At 41.4% G+C, this 22,361-nt stretch overlaps 1 protein-coding gene across 1 annotated transcript in view; it reads right to left on the reverse strand.

Moving 5' to 3' along the window:
• PTK6 (protein tyrosine kinase 6) overlaps nucleotides 1-22,361 on the reverse strand; it is a 179,928-nt gene that overhangs the window by 49,542 nt on the left and 108,025 nt on the right. The gene's annotated exons all lie outside the window — the stretch shown is intronic.

A 22,361-nucleotide genomic window follows, 5' to 3' on the forward strand; every position in this document is an offset into this window, starting at 1 on the left:
GGATACTGCTAGAAAGGGTTACCACTTCGGCCATGTTAACCTGGACAGTTATGTTTCACATACTGCAGGGTGTGCAGGGAGGAACATGTATTTGGCCTCTGAATAGCTCATGACTAGTTACTAGTCATGTTCCTTTGTGCAAACCCTGTGCAAACCCTGCAGCATGTGTAACTCATAACTGTCCAGGTTAAAATGGCCAAGATGGCAACCCTACTTCCAGGGCACAATTTCCATGCCAGCACATTACTCTGTCTGAATCCTTGTGCAGCATCAGACTGTCTGTATCCATCTTGAGCATCTTGCTTCCTAAATCCCTCCAGGGCATAAACGTTCCTGTATACCCAAGAATAACGCACTGTGTTTGCCCATGGCATAACACTGCTTGCCTTTTTCAAGAGCAACAGAGAATCCCCATTTCTTTATCACTTATTGCATAACTCTGTTTAGATCTCAAGAGAGTATTATCCTGTTTGTTATATGCATGTAGAGAATAACCTGTATTCCACTAAAACATCTTGTTTCCTTTATCCCTTCAGAGTGATAACTTTCCTGCCCCCTCTAGTGTCAATAAATACCTCTTTACCTAAATCTTACATTGCCTGGAAAGCAATGGCCAGCTCCATTTACTGTTAAAGGGATAGGAAAGTCAAAATTAAACTTTCATGATTCGGATTCGCATGCATTTTTAAGAAACTTTTAAATTTACTTCTATTTTCAAATGTGCTTCATTCTCTTGGTACCCCTTGTTGAAAAAAATATATGCACATATCCTACACTTGTGGGAGCTAGCTGTTGATTGGTGCCTGCACACATTTGTCTCTTGTGATTGGCTAGCTGCTAGTAGTGCAATGCTGTTCCTTCAGCAAAGGATAACAAGATAATGAAGCAGGTTTGATAATAGAAGTAAACTGTAAAGTTGTTTAAAACTGTATGTTCACCCAAATCATGAAAGAAAATTTTTCCTATCCCTTTAAAGTGAGTGTAAACTTTCACAAATGTGTGCCGTTTTTAAACAATAATATTAGAAACGGCACAACGCGGATTCGTCATTGCTGGCGTAAGAAGAGACGAGCTGCGGGTGGGGCAATCGCTGCTCCGGCTTGCAAGAAGAAAAGGTAAGTATTTTAACAAAACCGCTGAAAGTGCCCCTGTTTTTAATATAATTTTTAAAAACCGGGCACTCATTCGTGAAAGTTTACATTCACTTTAAGGTCTCTACAGAGCATAACCCTTTATGTACTGTATATCACTGAACAGTTGCTAAGGCATTGCCTCATCTATATATCTACAGGCCATCATCCTGACAGTCATGGACCGTCTTTTTTAGGTTGTATCAGACTGATATAAATCAGGAAAGTTCTTTTCTCTGAAAGACAAAATTGAGCTAAAAGAGGCTGCTCCCAGAGGGTGGGGAACCAAAGAACAAACGACTGAGCTGTCCCGTTTGTTCCTGGGTAAGCGCTTCTCTCTCTCTCTGTATAGCTATCTGCTGAATGTGAGAGCATTGTCCTTTCTGATATCATTTGTTAGTATGTATGGAGAGGGTCTTTCTGTCTATATGTGTGCAAGCAATGGAAGGCTCCTCCCGGACCATTTACTAAATATAATATAGCTGAAGGTGGAGCTAACCCTCTTACAGCAGACGCTGTGACTGGAGGAGCTAAAGATAACTCTATTAAGCTTTCCGTAACAAGTTGAAAGTAAAACGTTTTTGCTCTTGTGCTTTACCTGATGTGTGCAAAAACTCAAACTTTGAATATCATGATCGTGTTAACATATTCCCCATAGACTTCAATGGTGCACAAAAAATAACCTTATTCATACATTTATTTATTCATAAATACATATTTATATATATATATATATATATATATATATATATATATATATATATATATATATATATATATATATATATATGATGTTTTTTGGTAAAATATATATCTACACCTATACCTACAGTGTATATATATATATATATATATATATATTTATATATCCAGAGGCAGAACTTTTTATTTATTTTCTGTACGTTCCCACAGTGTCAGTCTGCCTGGGAACCTGCTCTACTGTACTACTGGGGTCTATATTCCTATTTTGGAGGGGCTCCATGCTTATACTGCTGATGTATACTATATGCTTCCTACAGGATGGCACTTAGAAATGAGTCTCAATATATATAAATTATGCTTACCATATCATTTCCTTTCCTTCTGTACAGGGAGAGTCCATGGCTGCATTCATTACCTGTGGGAAATACTGAACCTGGCCACCAGGAGGACGTAAAGACACCCCAGCCAAAAGCTTAAATACCTCCCCCACCTCCCTCATCCCCCAGTGATTCTGCCGAGGGAACAAGGAACAGTAGGAGAAATATCAGGGTGAAAAAGGTTCCAGAAAAACAAGATTTAGGGCCGCCCATCTGAGAAAATGGGCGGGAGCTGTGGACTCTCCCTGTACAGAAAGAATGGAAATTATCTGGTAAGAATAATTTATGTTTTCCTTCTTAATACAGGGAGAGTCCACAGCTGCATTCATTACTTGTGGGAAATTATACCCAAGCTACAGGGGACACTGAATGCTAACGGGAGGGCAAAAAGAAAAGGCAGACCCCATCTGAAGGCACCACTGCCTGAAAAACCCTATCTCCCAAAGGCTGCTTCAACAGAAGCAAAGTCAAAACTCAAATAAAATTTTGGAAACAAGAGGTAAGGAGGACTAAGCAGTCCGCCCAACAAAAACTAATCCATAAAGGCCTCATTTTAAAGGCCCAAAAGGACGACACTGCTCGAAAAACTAAGCCGAAAATCTCTGAGGAAGCTTGCGTCCTGCTGACTCATATCCCCAGCAGACGATACATGGAAGGCTAAGATGCCTTCTGACCCTCACGCTTTCCAGACATAACTAAACAGAAAGAACTGTCCATTTCTATTTAGCCTGAATATAGAAATGAAAGGTACAGTTCAATTATAGTTATGAAAAAACCTTCCTTCGCGAAGAAGGAATAGGATATAAAAAATAGACCACAAATTGTCCGCTGAAATGTGTGAATTAACACCACCTGGGAGAAAACCTAACTAGTCTCGAAGGACAGCCTTATTATCATGCAACACCCGATAAGGAGGGTTGCATTGTAAGACCGTAAACTTGGAGACTTCTGCATTCAGAAGTAATATAGAGACGTAAGGACCTCTAAAGGAACAACTTAAAGACAACCTCATACATAGGAACAAAGGTATTCCGATGCCAGGACCAGAAGATCATGATCCAATGATCCCTGGAAAGAGCATCAGAACTACACACCAGCCTGAACGCAGTCAGAGCCATAACAAAAACTGTACATCCAGAAGCTCAACGAGCCTCTGGTGCCAAAAAGAAAAACAGACAGGGCCAAAACTGACCCAAAACGGAATCAGCTAAGAGGCCTACTCCAGAACATCCTGGAGGAAGTAACCCTGGCAGGCTGAATAGTGTGCCAGGACGGCTCCCGCTCCATTACAGTCGAAGGGTTCTCCACACCTACCATAGATGAAAAGGGACCAGATTCCGCGCCCTAAGGAGCGGACCATAACCACGAAAAAAATAATCTCTGCGGTTAAGAACTAATCGATCTCTCGCAGTCCACCTCAGCAAAAAGGATCAGAGGAAGCAAAGAGACCCTGATCCAGCATATCCCTCCCACAAAGAACCTTCCTTGAGGTGAAACCCTAGATCTGGAACCACAATCCAAGCAGCCCCATGACCCATAATGGGTAAACTGGAGTAGAGACGGAATGTCCAGAGATTCTCATTCGGCGTCCCTACCAGTTATAATTCAGATAAACTGATAACATCCGACCTGGATCATCACCCCTGAAGAGAGGGTCGCTGACAGCGAGCAGCAGTGGGCCTCTGCCCATTACCAAACCGAGATACTACCCTGAGAGTTGGGGAGACACGAACTCAGAAGGAGATTCAAGCCAGCAAAATAAGACCGGCTAGAATCCTTACACTGGGACGAACCCAGTCGATAAAACGTCAGAGCAGAAAGACTGCCAGAAGATCCAAAGGAAAAGGAAGAATGGGAGGGAGGGAAAGACCTCCTGATCTTCCAGGCCCCCTTATCTACCCCCTCACCTGCCTGACGGACAAGTGACCGAAGTCAAAACCGCCCCAGGTGAAAAAAGGAAGATGTCCCACAGAAACAGGGAGATCCTGACAAGTACACTGAAGAGTTATTGACTCCACCCATAGTCCAGGTTAATATGCTTAGACATATTTAGACAGTGCCACTCCACTGCCTCAGCCCGCACCGAGCCTCATCAGAGATGAGTCCTTGCAGAAGGAATGAGTTCCATCTGGATCCCATGACAATGATCACCCCTCAACACAGAGCTAGCGATGGTCCGAAGGAGGGCTGGAGGGCACGATCTGATGAAGCTAACTCTTAACTTCACAAAAAAAACAAGAAAAGTCTACCTGTCTAGGAAGACTAAATTAGCATCCAGGAAACAGATGAAGACAGATGAAATCCCCAAGATACCTTTATCAGATGAGAAGACGGTAATTAAACCAGAATCACCAAGACAAGGGGAGCTACCGTTCGATCTGTGTTCTGGTCACTGGCAAAAGAAAACCCCAGATCCTAACAAATTTTAGAATCAGTAGCGAGACTGAACAAACCAACGTACTCAAAGGGCCAGTCCAGAGGAACAGGAACTCAGGGAGGAATGAAAGGGCATGATATCCATCCTCGACAGTGATTTACACTGTTCCTCCCATACAATAAAAGTAGAGAGTACTCTATAGTCCCCCTCTGGAACGAGGAGACATAAAGAGCCGACTATAAGAACCATAGGTCCCAACTAGGACGGGATTTCACTCCCTCTATGGGGCGCAAAAAGCAAAGGCGGTTTGAAAAACATCCCAAACCTCACACTCCGTTAGGTACTCTCCCTGTCAGAAAGAAAGGATCAAGAGCAGGAAAACTGCCCTGGACTAGAAGCCTCTAGTACCCATGGATCCTATAAGATCCTGAATCAAACGCCTGAGAAAAGGCGATAGGCAGGTCACTCCATTTAGGTTAGGAAGGCCCATACAGATTGGATACATGCCCGGACTGAGTCAGCTCCAAAAACCACCTGAATAACTCAGGCTCAGCGGAGATCCTGACACTGGTGTCAAGGTATTTGAAATATTATTAGATGATATACACAGGTATACTTATTTTTATTTAATGGTGATGTGGCTATGTACATAAAATAATTCACTTTATTTGTAAAAATCCAAAAGGTCACTGTATGTAAATTAAACCCCCTCTCTCACTGATCAGAAGACAGTTGGCATAGTTAATCTCAGATTGTCATTTCAAAGAAAGACAAATTGTTTCAAAAGAAATGGCCATGTTATTTTGTATATCATAAATCTTGGATCAAACATGAAGTTTCCCTTTCTTGATTAACAGAACATCTGAGAGCCAGATTGTCAGATAGATGACCTCATACAGTGAATGGGGACGAGATGTCTGGAATCTTTCTTTGAGGCCTAATGAGATTCGTAGGGAAAGAAGAAATTATTGTATCACCTATGTGTAAATTATCTCCTTTTGAGTTTTCCATGTACAGAGAACAGACAAATTGGCATTTAAAGTCTCTGTGTAACAAAGAAAATAAATAATAAATAAATCTTGCAAAAGGAATAATATCTTCATGTAGTCAAGATAATCAAATGAATATATATATATATATATTCAGACAACATATTATACATGAATATAGAAATTTGGGAGATTGTCTAATTTTCCTATATTACATGAGTATTTGCTAAGCTTGATAGGTGACTATTTTAGTCGGTCTAAAATGTTTAACTGTGTCGGAATAATAACCTCTGTATCTCTTTATTTTTCAGACATATAATAACAAGATGTCCTATGAATATAGACCATAGACAAGATTCATGCATTCAGGATTTATTAGAAATATGAAATATATTATATTCATGTTGGGATGCAGTGCAGTACTGAATAGGATATATGCTGTGGTTTTTATATGAATGAAAGGGAGAAAAGAAATAACCAAATGCTATTTTAAATGGATTTTAAGCTAATCAGTTAGCAGTATAAATTACTTTGATATAATATAATGTTAAAAACATAATATGTTTGGTATTGGGTAACCAGGAAAATGATATGATACTACCCCATCTATAATTAATATTGTAAGTGAATAATGCAATGTTATAGTATTGTTTAAATGATCATTATATAGGGAGATATTTAAGATGTAGCAGAGATGAATGTTAGGACTGTATAGCTGTTTGTTTGTCATGCTGCCCCCCAATGGCCAAAATCCAGTATTACAGCCAGAAGGCTTTGGCTGTTAAAAATTAAATTTTCCAGGGCCAATCCAATAAGATCTCCCAAGTATCCAATGAGAAGGGATAAGCTAGAAGGGCCAATCCGAGACAAGCTTCCGTTGTGCGTTTCCAATCTCACCAATGATGGTGCTGAACAAACAAAGGGGTGGGGTAATATCACATGATTTAACCCCAAGCATAGAGAGAAAAAGGAGGCTGCTGCTGGCTAACTTTGGCTAAATTTTGTCTGGTAAACTGTTTTGCTGAAACCCTGGATGAATAACTGCTGCAGTTATTATAAGCAAATAGCTACTTTTTATTCTCCATATGCAACAACACTCCAATTTTGGTATTCTGAGGTGAGATTGGACCTGTTGAGAAATATTGGAAACTGGATATCGATTTTTTTATTTTTGATAAAGTATATAAAAGGTTGCTAATTACAGATAAATATTTAAAACAAAATATATGCATAGTCGCTGCAGTTAAATTACAACTGATAGATTTAAAGAGCATATTTATATTTTGGATTCCTGTTCATAGTCCTAGATAGTTTAAAGCTTGCCCTTTGTATGCTAAATATTTAAACAAACATCCATTGTTGCTGTAAGTAGCAGACTTAAGGACCAATCATATTTTAACATTGTACTTCATAGCCCATGTATTGTAAAACTAATAATAAATGCTAAGTGGTTTATCTTTGCAAGTATAGATTTATAACTCAGAATTGGTTTAAATTATAAGTAACTAAGAATTTATTTCAACTTAGATAAATTATCAAAGGACAATTGTTTTTTGCATAGATAATAGATACTATTTCTGATGTTTTAAATTGGAATTATATAGGATAAATTGTGGCTAAATAGCTAATTGTATTGCTTGAATGTTAGCAGCTAAATATCTTGGAATCTCATTGTGTTAATTGAATGAAATTCTATTGTGAATAAGGCTAGTTAAAAAGTTACAATTTGCTTTGCCTTGTAAAGAGTATTGCAACAGTTTAAACACTATATAGTTTGACTCATATTCTGGTTCTTACAAATATATTTCAGTGTGTCTATAAATATCAACTAATAAAAAGAATTCAGAAATTTATATAAAAACAAGAGAAAAAGGATTTGTCTCTCAGATTCGCTCTCCTCTCAAGTAGAAAGATTAGCACATAGAAGTCCTATCTGATAGAGCGATAAACAGCTGTGGGGGAGGTATTTAAGCCTTTGGCTGGGGTGTCTTTGCCTCCTCCTGGTGGCCAGGTTCAGTATTTCCCACAAGTAATGAGTGCAGCTGTGGACTCTCCCTGTATTAAGAAGCAAATATACACACATATATACACACATATTAACACATACATACACATACTAACACACACACTCATATTAACACACACGCACATATTAACACACACACACATGCATACATACACAAAAAAAGAAAAAGAACAGAAGCAGGGCGCATCCCTTCTAAGTGTAATATGTACGTTTCAAACAGATTTTATTAGACAATACAATTTCACACTCACAAGATCCAACCTCAAACGTGTGAGGTATGTTTAAAGCACTGGGGAACAGCTCATGGGTCTCTCAAGGCAAATTAGCTGCAGCTCTCAAATACAGCTCACTTGGTCTGGAAATCCGGTTAAAGTGTCTCACTATAGTTATAGAGGTCTCCACTCACAGATTCCAGGGGCTCCTCAAATCCCGGTACCGTCCCCAAATAGATTAAAATGATCCATATAATTAAAACAAGCAGTTGATTGTAAAACAAAGTTTCGTATAGCTACCACCACACTCAAACCTCAAACAGCTGTTTCGCAAGTACAAAGCCGGCTGCTTGTGAGTGCTGAAGCGGATGACGTGATGCGGTGGGCGTGCCCTTACGCGTTTCATAGGGATTCCCCCTACTTCGTCAGAGGCTGCCCACTAGAACCACCATTGCATCTTAAATAGAGATTCCTAAGACCGTCCTATCTTTGAAACTGCTCTGGGATATATCTGAAGCCATTTTTGTTAAGGGAAAATGTATAAACACATAAAGTTCATAATATCTTTGATCAAACTTTATATTGCACATTAAAAATCAATTACCCATAAATAAAATGAAATTCTTATCGTTAAATGACTAAATGATACGATATGAATTTCATTTTATTTATGGGTAATTGATTTTTAATGTGCAATATAAAGTTTGATCAAAGATATTATGAACTTTATGTGTTTATACATTTTCCCTTAACAAAAATGGCTTCAGATATATCCCAGAGCAGTTTCAAAGATAGGACGGTCTTAGGGATCTCTATTTAAGATGCAATGGTGGTTCTAGTGGGCAGCCTCTGACGAAGTAGGGGGAATCCCTACAAAATGCGTAAGGCCATGCCCACCGCATCACGTCGTCACATCATCTGCTTCAGCACTCGCAAGCAGCCGGCTTTGTACTTGCGAAACAGCTGTTTGAGGTTTGAGCGTGGTGGTAGCTATACGAAACTTTGTTTTACAATCAACTGTTTGTTTTAATTATATGGATCATTTTAATCTATTTGGGGACGGTACCGGGATTTGAGGAGCCCCTGGAATCTGTGAGTGGAGACCTCTATAACTATAGTGAGACACTTTAACCGGATTTCCAGACAGAGTGAGCTGTATTTGAGAGCTGCAGCTAATTTGCCTTGAGAGACCCATGAGCTGTTCCCCAGTGCTTTAAACATACCTCACACGTTAGAGGTTGGATCTTGTGAGTGTGAAATTGTATTGTCTAATAAAATCTGTTTGAAACGTACATATTACACTTAGAGGGGATGTACCCTGCTTCTGTTCTTTTTCTTTTTCTGTAGTTTATCCGGTTCTAGAACCGTGTATCAGTGGTGGCAGCAACCCATTTATGTGATTTGTGAAAAGAATCTTTGGAATTTTGGATGTCATTCACTAAACACATATCCTTTTATTGTTACACTTGATGTTCAAATACTGTGAGCATTGGTGTAGAGTGTGGGGCGCTTTTTAGTGTGTTGTATTATTTATGCATACATACACACATATACATATTAACACACATTAATTAAAAAAACATAAATTATGCTTACCAGATAATTTAATTTCCTTCTGTATAAGGCGAGTCCACGGCTTCATTACTTACTGTTGGGAAATACTGAACCTGGCCACCGGGAGGAGGCAAAGACACCCCAGCCAAAGGCTTAAATACCTCTCCCACTTCCCCTATCCCCATTCATTCAGCCAAGGGAACAAGGAACAGTAGGAGAAATATCAGGGTATAAAAGGTGCCAGAAGAAAAATATAAATTTAGGGGCCGCCTATCGGAGAACACGGGCGGGGGCTGTGGACTCTCCTTATAGGAAATGAAATTATCTGGTAAGCATAATTTATGTTTTCCTTCTTAATATAAGAAGAGTCCACAGCTTCATTCCTTACTGTTGGGAAACTTATACCCAAGCTCTAGAGGACACTGAGTGATAATGGGAGGGACAAAAAGAGATCTGAGGGCACCACACCCTGCAAAAGCTTTCTCCCTAAGGCTGCTTCAGCTAAAGCAAAAACATCAAACTTGTAAAATTTATAAAAAGTGTGTAAGGAGGACCAGGTAGCCGCCTTACAAATCTGATCCATAGAGGCCTCGTTCTTAAAGGCACAAGAGGAAGCCACTGCTCTAGTAGAATGAGCCGTAATCCTCTCAGAAAGTTTATGTCCTGCTGTCTCATAAGCTAAGCGGATAAGACTCCTTAACCAAAAAGATAAGGAAGTCGAAGAGACCTTCTGACCCTTACGCTTCCCAGAATAGACAACAAACAAGGAAGAAGTTTGTCTAAAATCCTTAGTAGCCTGAAGATAAAACTTTAAGTCCTGAACCACGTCCAAATTGTGAAGTAAGAAGGATTAGGACACAAAGAAGGGACCACAATCTCTTGATTGATGTTGCGGTCTGATACAACCTTAGGGGAAACCATAACTTAGTACGTAGGACAGCCTTATCCGAATGGAACACCAGATAAGGAGGCTCACATTGCAAGACGGCAATCTTAGATACTTTGCTCACAGAAGCAATAGCCAGTAGATGAAAAACCTTCCAGGACAACAACTTAATGTCAATTTCATGCATAGGCTCAAACGGAGCCCGTTGCAAAACCTTAAGAACCAGATTCAGACTCCAAGAAGTAGCCGAATATCTGAACATAGGTCTGATCCTAATCAGAGCCTTAACAAAAGACTGAACATCTGGAAGCTCAGGGAGCCTCTTGTGCAGTAAAACAGACAAGGCCGAAGTCTGTCCCCTCAGGGAACTGGCCAAAAGACCCTTCTACAGACCATTCTGGAGAAACAATAGAATCCTGGCAACCTTGACTTTAAGCCAGGGAAATCCACGTTCTTCACACCAGAATAAGTAGGTTCTACACACCTTATGATAGATGCGACGAGTAACCGGTTTATGAGCTTGAATGAGAGTATCCATAACTCTCACCCTCTCTTGGCAAGGACTAAGCTTCAATCTCCACGCAGTCAGCCTCAGAGAATCTAGATTTTGATGAACAGTAGATCCCTGTGACAAAGCAACTTCCATGGAGGAGAAGATGACATCCTCACCAGATCTGCGAACCACGTCCTTCCCAGCCATGATGGAGCAATCTGACGCCTGCTCCTGCTTGATGCGGGCCACTACCCGAGGAAGGAGTGGTAACGGCAGAAAAAGATAGATTAGACTGAACCTCCAAGGCACTGCTAATGCATCTATTACCTCCGCCTGAGCATCCCTGGACCACAACCCATATCTGGGTAGCTTGGTATTGAGACGAGATGCCATGAGATCTATCTCTGGCATCCCCCACATGTTGCATATCATATAAGAAGAGAGAGAAGAGATACCGAATGGTACTTTGCTAGACGAAAAGATGGTGCTTAAACCAGAATGTCATCCAAGTAGGGAGCTACTGCTATACCTTGGGTTCTGGCGACGGCCAGGAGAGCCCCTAGAATCTTTGCAAAGATTCATGTAGCAGTAGCTAGACCAAACGGAAGTGCAATGAACTGGAAGTGCTGATTCATGAATGCAAACCTTAGGAACTGGAAGTAATCCCTGTGGATTAGAATGTGAAAGTAGGCATCCTTCAGATCTATAGTGGTGATGAACTGTCCTTCCTGAACTAGAGGAAGGATGGACCTTTTTGTCTCCATCTTGAACGAGGGGACATTTAGAAACTTGTTTAAGCACTTTAAGTCCAGAATCGGGTGAAAAGTTCCCTCTTTCTTTGGGACCACGAACAGGTTTAAATAGTATCCCAAACCTCTTTCTGTGATAGGAACTGGGACAATGACCCCTAATGAGGACAGATCCCGCACGCACCCCAGAAAGGCTTCCCTCTTTTCTGGTCTGGAAGACACGCTTGAGAGGAGAAATCTGCCCTTGGGTGAATGAGATTGAAACCTATCTTGTATCCCTGAGCTATGACCTCCAGGACCCATGGATCCTGCACGTCCCTGAACCAAGTGTCTGAAAACAGCGACAGTCTTCCCCCCTACATGATCCAGCGCCGGATCGGGGACAGCCCCTTCATTCCGACTTGTTCTCGGCAGGCTTCTTGCTCTGCTTGGATTTATTCCAGGATTGAGACGACTTCCAAATGCTCTTGGTTTGCTCGGGCTTAGAGGAGGACTGCTGATGTTGGGACTTTTCAGAACTAAAGTAACGAAAATTAGATCCTTGTCCCTTAGATTTGTTCTTTTTATCCTGCAGTAGGAAGGCACCCTTGCCCCCTGTAACTGTGGAGATAATGGAGTCCAGGCCTGGACCAAATAAAATATTTCCCTTAAAGGGGAGGGAAAGTAGTCTAGACTTAGAAGTCATGTCCGCAGACCAGGACTTCAACCAGAGCACCCGACGGGTCTGTACTGAGAAACCAGATATCTTAGCATTCAGGCGAATAATCTGCATGTTTGTATCACAGATAAAAGAATTAGCAATTCTCAATGCTTTAATTCTTTCTTGGATAACATCAAGGAGACCCTCCACCTCGATCAAATCCACTAAGGAGTCGCACCAGTAGGCCGCAGCTCCAGCAAAAAAGGCAACAGACACTGCCAGTTGAAATAAGTATCCCGTATGTTGAGACATTTTTCTGAGAAAAGCTTCCATCTTCTTATCCATCAGCTCTCTGAATGACGAACTATCCTCAAGAGGGATAGTAGTACGCTTGGCTAGCATGGAGATAGCGCCATCCACCTTAGGGACAGAACCCCACTACTCCAGCTGAGAGTCTGGGATCGGGAATAATTTTTTAAAGGCAGATGAAGGGGAAAAGGAAGATCCAATTCTATCACACTTGTTCTTAATAATGTTCGCCATTTTTACAGGTACAGGAAAGTTAGCAGCGCTACCCTGTCCTCGTACACTCTGTCTAATTTAGGGATCAAAGGTTCATCAGGCAACATGCCTCTGGAACCTCTAATGTCGACAGAACCTCTTTTAGAAGAAAATGTAAGTGTTCAATTTTAAATCTAAAGGTTGGCTCCTCTGCAGTCGGAGGCCTAGAGGTAGCAGATTCCAATCCAGAAAGTTCGCCCTCTGTAGATTTAGAGTGTGACCCATCCTTGGATACTTGAAAGGCAGACAAATCTAATAAATCACTGGATGTACCCTGGACCGGAGAGCTATGTTTAACCTTTCGCTTGTGCTTAGCAGGACGAGGTAAAGCACTAAGAGCCTCAGACACCGCCGTCTTTAACTAAGCGGTAAAGTCCGATGGTAAAAGGCTTCCTCCAGATGGAGAATCAGATGTGCTACAGGAAGCTGCATGTTATGATGGAGATGACTGATGGGTATGCACCGGGACGGCGAGTCCTCAGAGGTGGATGGCTCAGTAGTACTAAAAGGGTTAACCTTCTTAGACATAATAACCTTGTTGATGCATATGGAACATAGTTGAGAAGGCAGGCATACCAAGGCCTCCTCACAATATAGACAGGTATTACTATTAGGAATAGAGGGAGTACCCTCAAGCATATCAGAATCCTCCATAGCTTGCGCTATCAACAGTAGGACACAGAATAAATTAACTTTTTATTTCTCACAAAACGGCACCTTTATACTCCCAATGACTGGGGCACTCATCACCTCCTAGACCCAGGCAAACAGAGAAACAAACGTCTTCTCCGATAGCTAGCTCAGTCAAGAAAGAGAAAACGAAAGTGTGACCACACCTGGTCACGTGGTGTGCAAGGCAGGACCGCCACTGCTATGAGAAAAAGCGTGCCAAGCTATAAGCTGTGCAGCGTTCAAAATGAAAGTAAACACCTGTATTTTCGTTACCGCATAACAACAGTCTATGAGCCTAAAAAACTCACACATAAAGCAGCATAAAATCAAAGTATCACATTTGATTAATCCCCACTGTTCAATAATCTCCATCATGAGATATTAACCCATGATTCTATTAAGATAAAAGGAGCCACACTGTGACCCTGTCTTCAGCGTTTACAACATATATAAAAAGTGAAACAATCTTTTACGAGAATCCATGCTGTGTAACAGAAACACAGCCTTTCAAGTGTGACAGTCTTGTAGCATTGCTCCTGACATGGACTTAAGTGAAGAAAAAACATAATTTATGCTTACCTGATAAATTCCTTTCTTCTGTTGTGTGATCAGTCCACGGGTCATCATTACTTCTGGGATATTATCTGCTCCCCTACAGGAAGTGCAAGAGGATTCACCCAGCAGAGTTGCTATATAGCTCCTCCCCTCTACGTCACCTCCAGTCATTCGACCAAAGACCAACGAGAAAGGAGAAGCCAAGGGTGTAGTGGTGACTGAATTATAATTTAAAAAATATTTACCTGCCTTAAAAAACAGGGCGGGCCGTGGACTGATCACACAACAGAAGAAAGGAATTTATCAGGTAAGCATAAATTATGTTTTCTTCTGTTATGTGTGATCAGTCCACGGGTCATCATTACTTCTGGGATACCAATACCAAAGCAAAAGTACACGGATGACGGGAGGGATAGGCAGGCTCATTATACAGAAGGAACCACTGCCTGAAGAACCTTTCTCCCAAAAATAGCCTCCGAAGAAGCAAAAGTGTCAAATTTGTAAAATTTGGAAAAAGTATGAAGCGAAGACCAAGTTGCAGCCTTGCAAATCTGTTCAACAGAGGCCTCATTCTTAAAGGCCCAAGTGGAAGCCACAGCTCTAGTGGAATGAGCTGTAATTCTTTCAGGAGGCTGCTGTCCAGCAGTCTCATAGGCTAAACGTATTATGCTACGAAGCCAAAAAGAGAGAGAGGTAGCAGAAGCTTTTTGACCTCTCCTCTGTCCAGAATAAACGACAAACAGGGAAGAAGTTTGGCGAAAATCTTTAGTTGCCTGCAAGTAGAACTTGAGGGCACGAACTACATCCAGATTGTGTAGAAGACGTTCCTTCTTTGAAGAAGGATTTGGACACAAGGATGGAACAACAATCTCTTGATTGATATTCCTGTTAGAAACAACCTTAGGTAAGAACCCAGGTTTAGTACGCAGAACTACCTTGTCTGAGTGAAAGATCAGATAAGGAGAATCACAATGTAGGGCTGATAACTCAGAGACTCTTCGAGCCGAGGAAATAGCCATTAAAAATAGAACTTTCCAAGATAACAATTTTATATCAATGGAATGAAGGGGTTCAAACGGAACACCCTGTAAAACGTTAAGAACTAAGTTTAAACTCCATGGCGGAGCAACAGTTTTAAACACAGGCTTGATCCTAGCTAAAGCCTGACAAAAGGCCTGGATGTCTGAATTTTCTGACAGACGCCTGTGTAACAAGATGGACAGAGCTGAGATCTGTCCCTTTAATGAGCTAGCCGATAAACCCTTTTCTAAACCTTCTTGTAGAAAAGACAATATCCTAGGAATCCTAACCTTACTCCAGGAGTAATCTTTGGATTCACACCAGTATAGGTATTTACGCCATATTTTATGGTAAATCTTTCTGGTAACAGGCTTCCTAGCCTGTATCAGGGTATCAATAACCGACTCAGAAAAACCACGTTTTGATAAAATCAAGCGTTCAATTTCCAAGCAGTCAGCTTCAGAGAAGTTAGACTTTGATGTTTGAATGGACCCTGAATCAGAAGGTCCTGTCTTAGAGGTAGAGACCAAGGCGGACAGGATGACATGTCCACTAGATCTGCATACCAAGTCCTGCGCGGCCATGCAGGCGCTATTAGAATCACTGATGCTCTCTCCTGTTTGATTTTGGCAATCAATCGAGGAAGCAGCGGGAAGGGTGGAAACACATAAGCCATCCTGAAGTTCCAAGGTGCTGTCAAAGCATCTATCAGAACCGCTCCCGGATCCCTGGATCTGGATCCGTAGCGAGGAAGTTTGGCGTTCTGGCGAGACGCCATGAGATCTATCTCTGGTTTGCCCCAACGTCGAAGTATTTGGGTAAAGACCTCCGGATGAAGTTCCCACTCCCCCGGATGAAGAGTCTGGCGACTCAAGAAATCCGCCTCCCAGTTCTCCACTCCCGGGATGTGGATTGCTGACAGGTGGCAAGAGTGAGACTCTGCCCAGCGAATTATCTTTGATACTTCTATCATTGCTAGGGAGCTTCTTGTCCCTCCCTGATGGTTGATGTAAGCTACAGTCGTGATGTTGTCCGACTGAAACCTGATGAACCCCCGAGTCTTTAACTGGGGCCAAGCTAGAAGGGCATTGAGAACTGCTCTCAATTCCAGAATGTTTATTGGCAGGAGACTTTCCTCCTGACTCCATTGTCCCTGAGCCTTCAGAGAATTCCAGACAGCGCCCCAACCTAGAAGGCTGGCGTCTGTTGTTACGATTGTCCAGTCCGGCCTGCTGAACGGCATCCCCCTGGACAGATGTGGCCGAGAAAGCCACCATAGAAGAGAGTTTCTGGTCTCTTGATCCAGATTCAGAGTGGGGGACAAATCTGAGTAATCCCCATTCCACTGACTCAGCATGCACAATTGCAGCGGTCTGAGATGTAGGCGTGCAAAGGGTACTATGTCCATTGCTGCTACCATTAAGCCGATCACCTCCATGCATTGAGCTACTGACGGGAGTTGAATGGAATGAAGGACACGGCATACATTTAGAAGCTTTGTTAATCTGTCTTCTGTCAGATAAATCTTCATTTCTACAGAATCTATAAGAGTCCCCAAGAATGGAACTCTTGTGAGAGGCAAGAGAGAACTCTTCTTTTCGTTCACTTTCCATCCATGCGACCTTAGAAATGCCAGAACTAACTCTGTATGAGACTTGGCAGTTTGAAAGCTTGAAGCTTGTATCAGAATGTCGTCTAGGTACGGAGCTACCGAAATTCCTCGCGGTCTCAGAACCGCTAGAAGGGCACCCAGAACCTTTGTGAAGATTCTTGGAGCCGTAGCCAATCCGAATGGAAGGGCTACAAACTGGTAATGCCTGTCTAAAAAGGCAAACCTTAGATACCGGTAATGATCTTTGTGAATCGGTATGTGAAGGTAAGCATCCTTTAAATCCACTGTGGTCATGTACTGACCCTTTTGGATCATGGGTAAGATTGTCCGAATAGTTTCCATTTTGAACGATGGAACTCTTAGGAATTTGTTTAGGATCTTTAAATCCAAGATTGGCCTGAAAGTTCCCTCTTTTTTGGGAACCACAAACAGGTTTGAGTAAAACCCTTGTCCTTGTTCCGACCGCGGAACCGGATGGATCACTCCCATTAATAATAGATCTTGTACACAGCGTAGAAACGCGTCTTTCTTTATTTGGTTTGTTGACAACCTTGACAGATGAAATCTCCCTCTTGGGGGAGATAATTTGAAGTCTAGAAGGTATCCCTGAGATATGATCTCTAGCGCCCAGGGATCCTGGACATCTCTTGCCCAAGCCTGGGCGAAGAGAGAGAGTCTGCCCCCCACTAGATCCGGTCCCGGATCGGGGGCCCTCGGTTCATGCTGTCTTAGGGGCAGCAGCAGGTTTTCTGGCCTGCTTGCCCTTATTCCAGGACTGGTTAGGTTTCCAGCCTTGTCTGTAACGAGCAACAGCTCCTTCCTGTTTTGGTGCAGTGGAAGTTGATGCTGCACCTGCTTTGAAATTCCGAAAGGGACGAAAATTAGACTGTCTAGCCTTAGCTTTGGCTTTGTCTTGAGGTAGAGCGTGGCCCTTACCTCCTGTAATGTCAGCGATAATTTCTTTCAAACCGGGCCCAAATAAAGTTTGCCCCTTGAAAGGTATATTAAGTAATTTGGACTTAGAAGTTACATCAGCCGACCAGGATTTTAGCCACAGCGCCCTACGTGCCTGAATGGCGAATCCTGAATTCTTAGCCGTAAGTTTGGTTAAATGTACTACGGCCTCCGAAATGAATGAATTAGCTAGTTTAAGGACTCTAAGCCTGTCCGTAATGTCGTCCAGCGTAGCGGAACTAAGGTTCTCTTCCAGAGACTCAATCCAAAATGCTGCCGCAGCCGTAATCGGCGCGATGCATGCAAGGGGTTGCAATATAAAACCTTGTTGAACAAACATTTTCTTAAGGTAACCCTCTAATTTTTTATCCATAGGATCTGAAAAAGCACAGCTATCCTCCACCGGGATAGTGGTGCGCTTAGCTAAAGTAGAAACTGCTCCCTCCACCTTAGGGACCGTTTGCCATAAGTCCCGTGTGGTGGCGTCTATTGGAAACATCTTTCTAAATATTGGAGGGGGTGAGAACGGCACACCGGGTCTATCCCACTCCTTAGTAACAATTTCAGTTAATCTCTTAGGTATAGGAAAAACGTCAGTACTCGCCGGGTACCGCAAAGTATTTATCCAACCTACACATTTTCTCTGGTATTGCAACAGTGTTACAATCGTTAAGAGCCGCTAAGACCTCCCCTAGTAATACACGGAGGTTTTCCAATTTAAATTTAAAATTTGAAATATCTGAATCCAATCTGCTTGGATCAGAACCGTCACCTACAGAATGAAGCTCTCCGTCCTCATGCTCTGCAAGCTGTGACGCAGTATCAGACATGGCCCTAGAATTATCAGCGCACTCTGTTCTCACCCCAGAGTGATCACGCTTGCCTCTTAGTTCTGGTAACTTAGCCAAAACTTCAGTCATAACAGTAGCCATATCTTGTAATGTTATCTGTAATGGCTGCCCAGATGTACTAGGCGCCATAATATCACGCACCTCCCGGGCGGGAGACGCAGGTACTGACACGTGAGGCGAGTTAGACGGCATAACTCTCCCCTCGCTGTTTGGTGAAATTTGTTCAATTTGTACAGATTGGCTTTTATTTAAAGTAGCATCAATACAGTTAGTACATAAATTTCTATTGGGCTCCACCTTGGCATTGGAACAAATGACACAGGTATCTTCCTCTGAATCAGACATGTTTAACACACTAGCAAGAAACATGCAACTTGGTTACAATCTTATTTAACAAAAAACGTACTGTGCCTCAAAGAAGCACTAAACGATTAAATGACAGTTGAAATAATGAACTGAAAAACAGTTATAGCATCACTCTTTAAAAACAACACACTTGTTAGCAAAGGTTTGTTCCCATTAGTAAAGTAACACTAATTAAATTTTAAACATAAAAATCACAGAGCAACGTTTTAAAACACAGTCACTACATAAGTCTCACAGCTCTGCTGAGAGAATCTACCTCCCTTCAAAGAAGTTTGAAGACCCCTGAGTTCTGTTAGAGATGAACCGGATCATGCAGAAAATACAAGAGTAACTGACTGGAAATTTTTGATGCGTAGCAAAGAGCGCCAAAAACGGCCCCTCCCCCTCACACACAGCAGTGAGAGAGAAACGAAACTGTCATAATCAAAACAAGCAAACTGCCAAGTGGAAAAATAATGCCCAAATATTTATTCACTCAGTACCTCAGAAATGCAAACGATTCTACATTCCAGCAAAAACGTTTAACATGAATTAAATACCTATTAAAAGGTTTAATGTACTTTTACAGAGTAATTCCGGTGAAATACCATCCCCAGAATACTGAAGTGTAGAGTATACATACATGTCATTATAACGGTATGGCAGGATTTTCTCATCAATTCCATTCAGAAAATAAAAACTGCTACATACCTCAATGCAGATTCAACTGCCCGCTGTCCCCTGATCTGAAGCTTTTACCTCCCTCAGATGGCCGAGAAACAGCAATATGATCTTAACTACTCCGGTTAAAATCATAAGAAAAACTCTGGTAGATTCTTCTTCAAACTCTGCCAGAGAAGTAATAACACGCTCCGGTGCTATTGTAAAATAACAAACTTTTGATTGAAGTTATAAAAACTAAGTATAATCACCATAGTCCTCTCACACCTCCTATCTAGTCTTTGGGTGCAAGAGAATGACTGGAGGTGACGTAGAGGGGAGGAGCTATATAGCAACTCTGCTGGGTGAATCCTCTTGCACTTCCTGTAGGGGAGCAGATAATATCCCAGAAGTAATGATGACCCGTGGACTGATCACACATAACAGAAGAAAGCAGACAGTGAAACTTGTCAACACTGGTTGCTTAAGGAGCTGTTAGCAGACAGTCTGGATGGGTTAGCAGGAAGACTCTCCCTGCATCTCTAGACTCTAACTTTCGTCAATGCTGTCATTGAGAGGCTGACAAGACTACTTAAGACTCCAGTTCCATATCGAAGGGCATATACCCCTCCTGAGGAACAACTCCGCAATTATCCAGTGAGGAAAGGCAAAGAATGACTGGGGCATAGGGGAAGTGGGAGAGGTATTAAAGCCTTTGGCTGGGGTGTCTTTGCCTCCTCCTGGTGGCCAGGTTCAGTATTTCCCAACAGTAAGGAATGAAGTTGTGTACTCTCCTTATATTGAGAAGGAAACTAAATCTGGCTCCTAAGTATATTGGTTAGCTCCTAGACTACTAGAATAAATTTGTTAAGCCCTGACTTACCTTTTCTGCAATGTGTTAATAGCCTGTACCGCACTGGAGTTCAGGAAGGGGGGGGGGGATTGAAAGGAAAGGAACGTAGTAAATATTTACACTGAAATAGAACAGAACAGTGACACCTCCAGGTAGAAATTAAAAGTTCAGGCAAATTTATTTTTTTTAACTATCACGGCGGGTGGTTTTTATGCAATTTGTTTTAAAAAATAATCATTTTATTAGACTGTATTATTGTGAGTATAACTGTACTTTTAAATGCAATTTTGATGTGTTTTGTGCAAATTTTTAGTCGAACGTAACAGTTAAGCAGATAAGCAGAGTTCTGAGGTTGAGCTTTCCTGACACACGTTAAATTCAAATGCGCTCCAGCAAACGCGTTTACTTTCAACTTGTAATACCGCACTACTTCCGATAATCCCCTTATCGCTCGTGTGCAACAGTTAGCGCTCCCCTCGTAATGTAGCCCATTGTGTGCACACTGTAAAAAATTTTTTGTATTAATAATAATTTGATGTCTTATATAATTCTTATAACAGATATTTTATATTTTCTTTCATGTAATTGGCAAGAGTCCATGAGCTAGTGACATATGGGATATACAATCCTACCAGGAGGGGCAAAGTTTCCCAAACCTCAAAATGCCTATAAATACACCCCTCACCACACCCACAATTCAGTTTTACAAACTTTGCCTCCTATGGAGGTGGTGAAGTAAGTTTGTGCTAAGATTTCTACGTTGATATGCGCTTCTCAGCATTGTTGAAGCCCGATTCCTCTCAGAGTACAGCGAATGTCAGAGGGACGTGAAGGGAGTATCACTTATTTGAATACGATGATTTCCCTAACGGGGGTCTATTTCATAGGTTCTCTGTTATCGGTCGTAGAGATTCATCTCCTACCTCCCTTTTCAGATCGACGATATACTCTCAATTTACCATTACCTCTACTGATAACTGTTTCAGTACTGGTTTGGCTATCTGCTATATGTGGATGGGTGTCTTTTGGTAAGTATGTTTTTTATTACTTAAGACACCTCAGCTATGGTTTGGCACTTTATTCATTTATATAAAGTTCTAAATATATGTATTGTACTTATATTTGCCATGAGTCACTTTCATGTATTTCCTTCTGCAGATTGTCAGTTTCATATTTGGGGAATATAAACATTTTAAGAAATGTATTTCTTACCTGGGGTTTAGTCTTTTTTCAATTGACTACTTCTTGCTATTGCAGGTATTAGGCCCGCGGGTGCGTCAAATGCTAAACTTTATTGCGTCATTCTTGGCGTGAAAATATTTTTGGCGCGAAAAAATACGTTTATGACGCAACTTCGTCATTTCCGGCATCATACGTGACGCCGAGACCTTTCACACGGCGGCGTCATTAGTGACGCGAGTGTGTCATTTCCGGTTATTTTTCGTTCCCAAAAAAGTTTACGTTACGTTGTGCGTCATACTTGGCGCCAAACTTTTTCATTATTTCAATACCCCATTGATGTTTGCCTCTTGCTTTTTTCTCTATCAGAGGCCTATGCTTTTGCATTTTTTCCCATTCCTGAAACTGTCATATAAGATAATAGATAATTTTGCTTTATATGTTGTTTTTTCTCTTACATTATGCAAGATGTCCCAATCTGATCCTGTCTCAGAAGTTTCTGCTGGAACATTGCTGCCTGACATCGGTTCTACCAAAGCTAAGTGCATTTGTTGTAAAATTGTAGAAATTATTTCACCGAATGTCATTTGTAATAGTTGTCATGATAAACTTTTACATGCAGATAGTGTTTCCATCAGTAATAGTACATTGCCTGTTGCAGTTCCTTCAACTTCTAATGTGCATGATATACCTGTAAATTTTAAAGAATTTGTTTCTGATTCTATTCTGAAGGCTTTGTCTGCATTTCCACCTTCTAATAAACGTAAAAGGTCTTTTAAAACTTCTAATTTAGCTGATAAAATTTCAAATGACCAAAAACATAATAATTTATCCTCTTCTGATGAGGATCTATCTGAGACAGAAGATCCTTCCTCAGACATTGACACTGACAAATCTACTTATTTATTTAAAATAGATTATATGCGTTCTTTATTAAAAGAAGTGTTAATTACTTTGGATATTG

Source organism: Bombina bombina, chromosome 1 (assembly GCF_027579735.1).
Source record: "Bombina bombina isolate aBomBom1 chromosome 1, aBomBom1.pri, whole genome shotgun sequence".
Taxonomy (NCBI): Eukaryota; Metazoa; Chordata; class Amphibia; order Anura; family Bombinatoridae; genus Bombina; species Bombina bombina.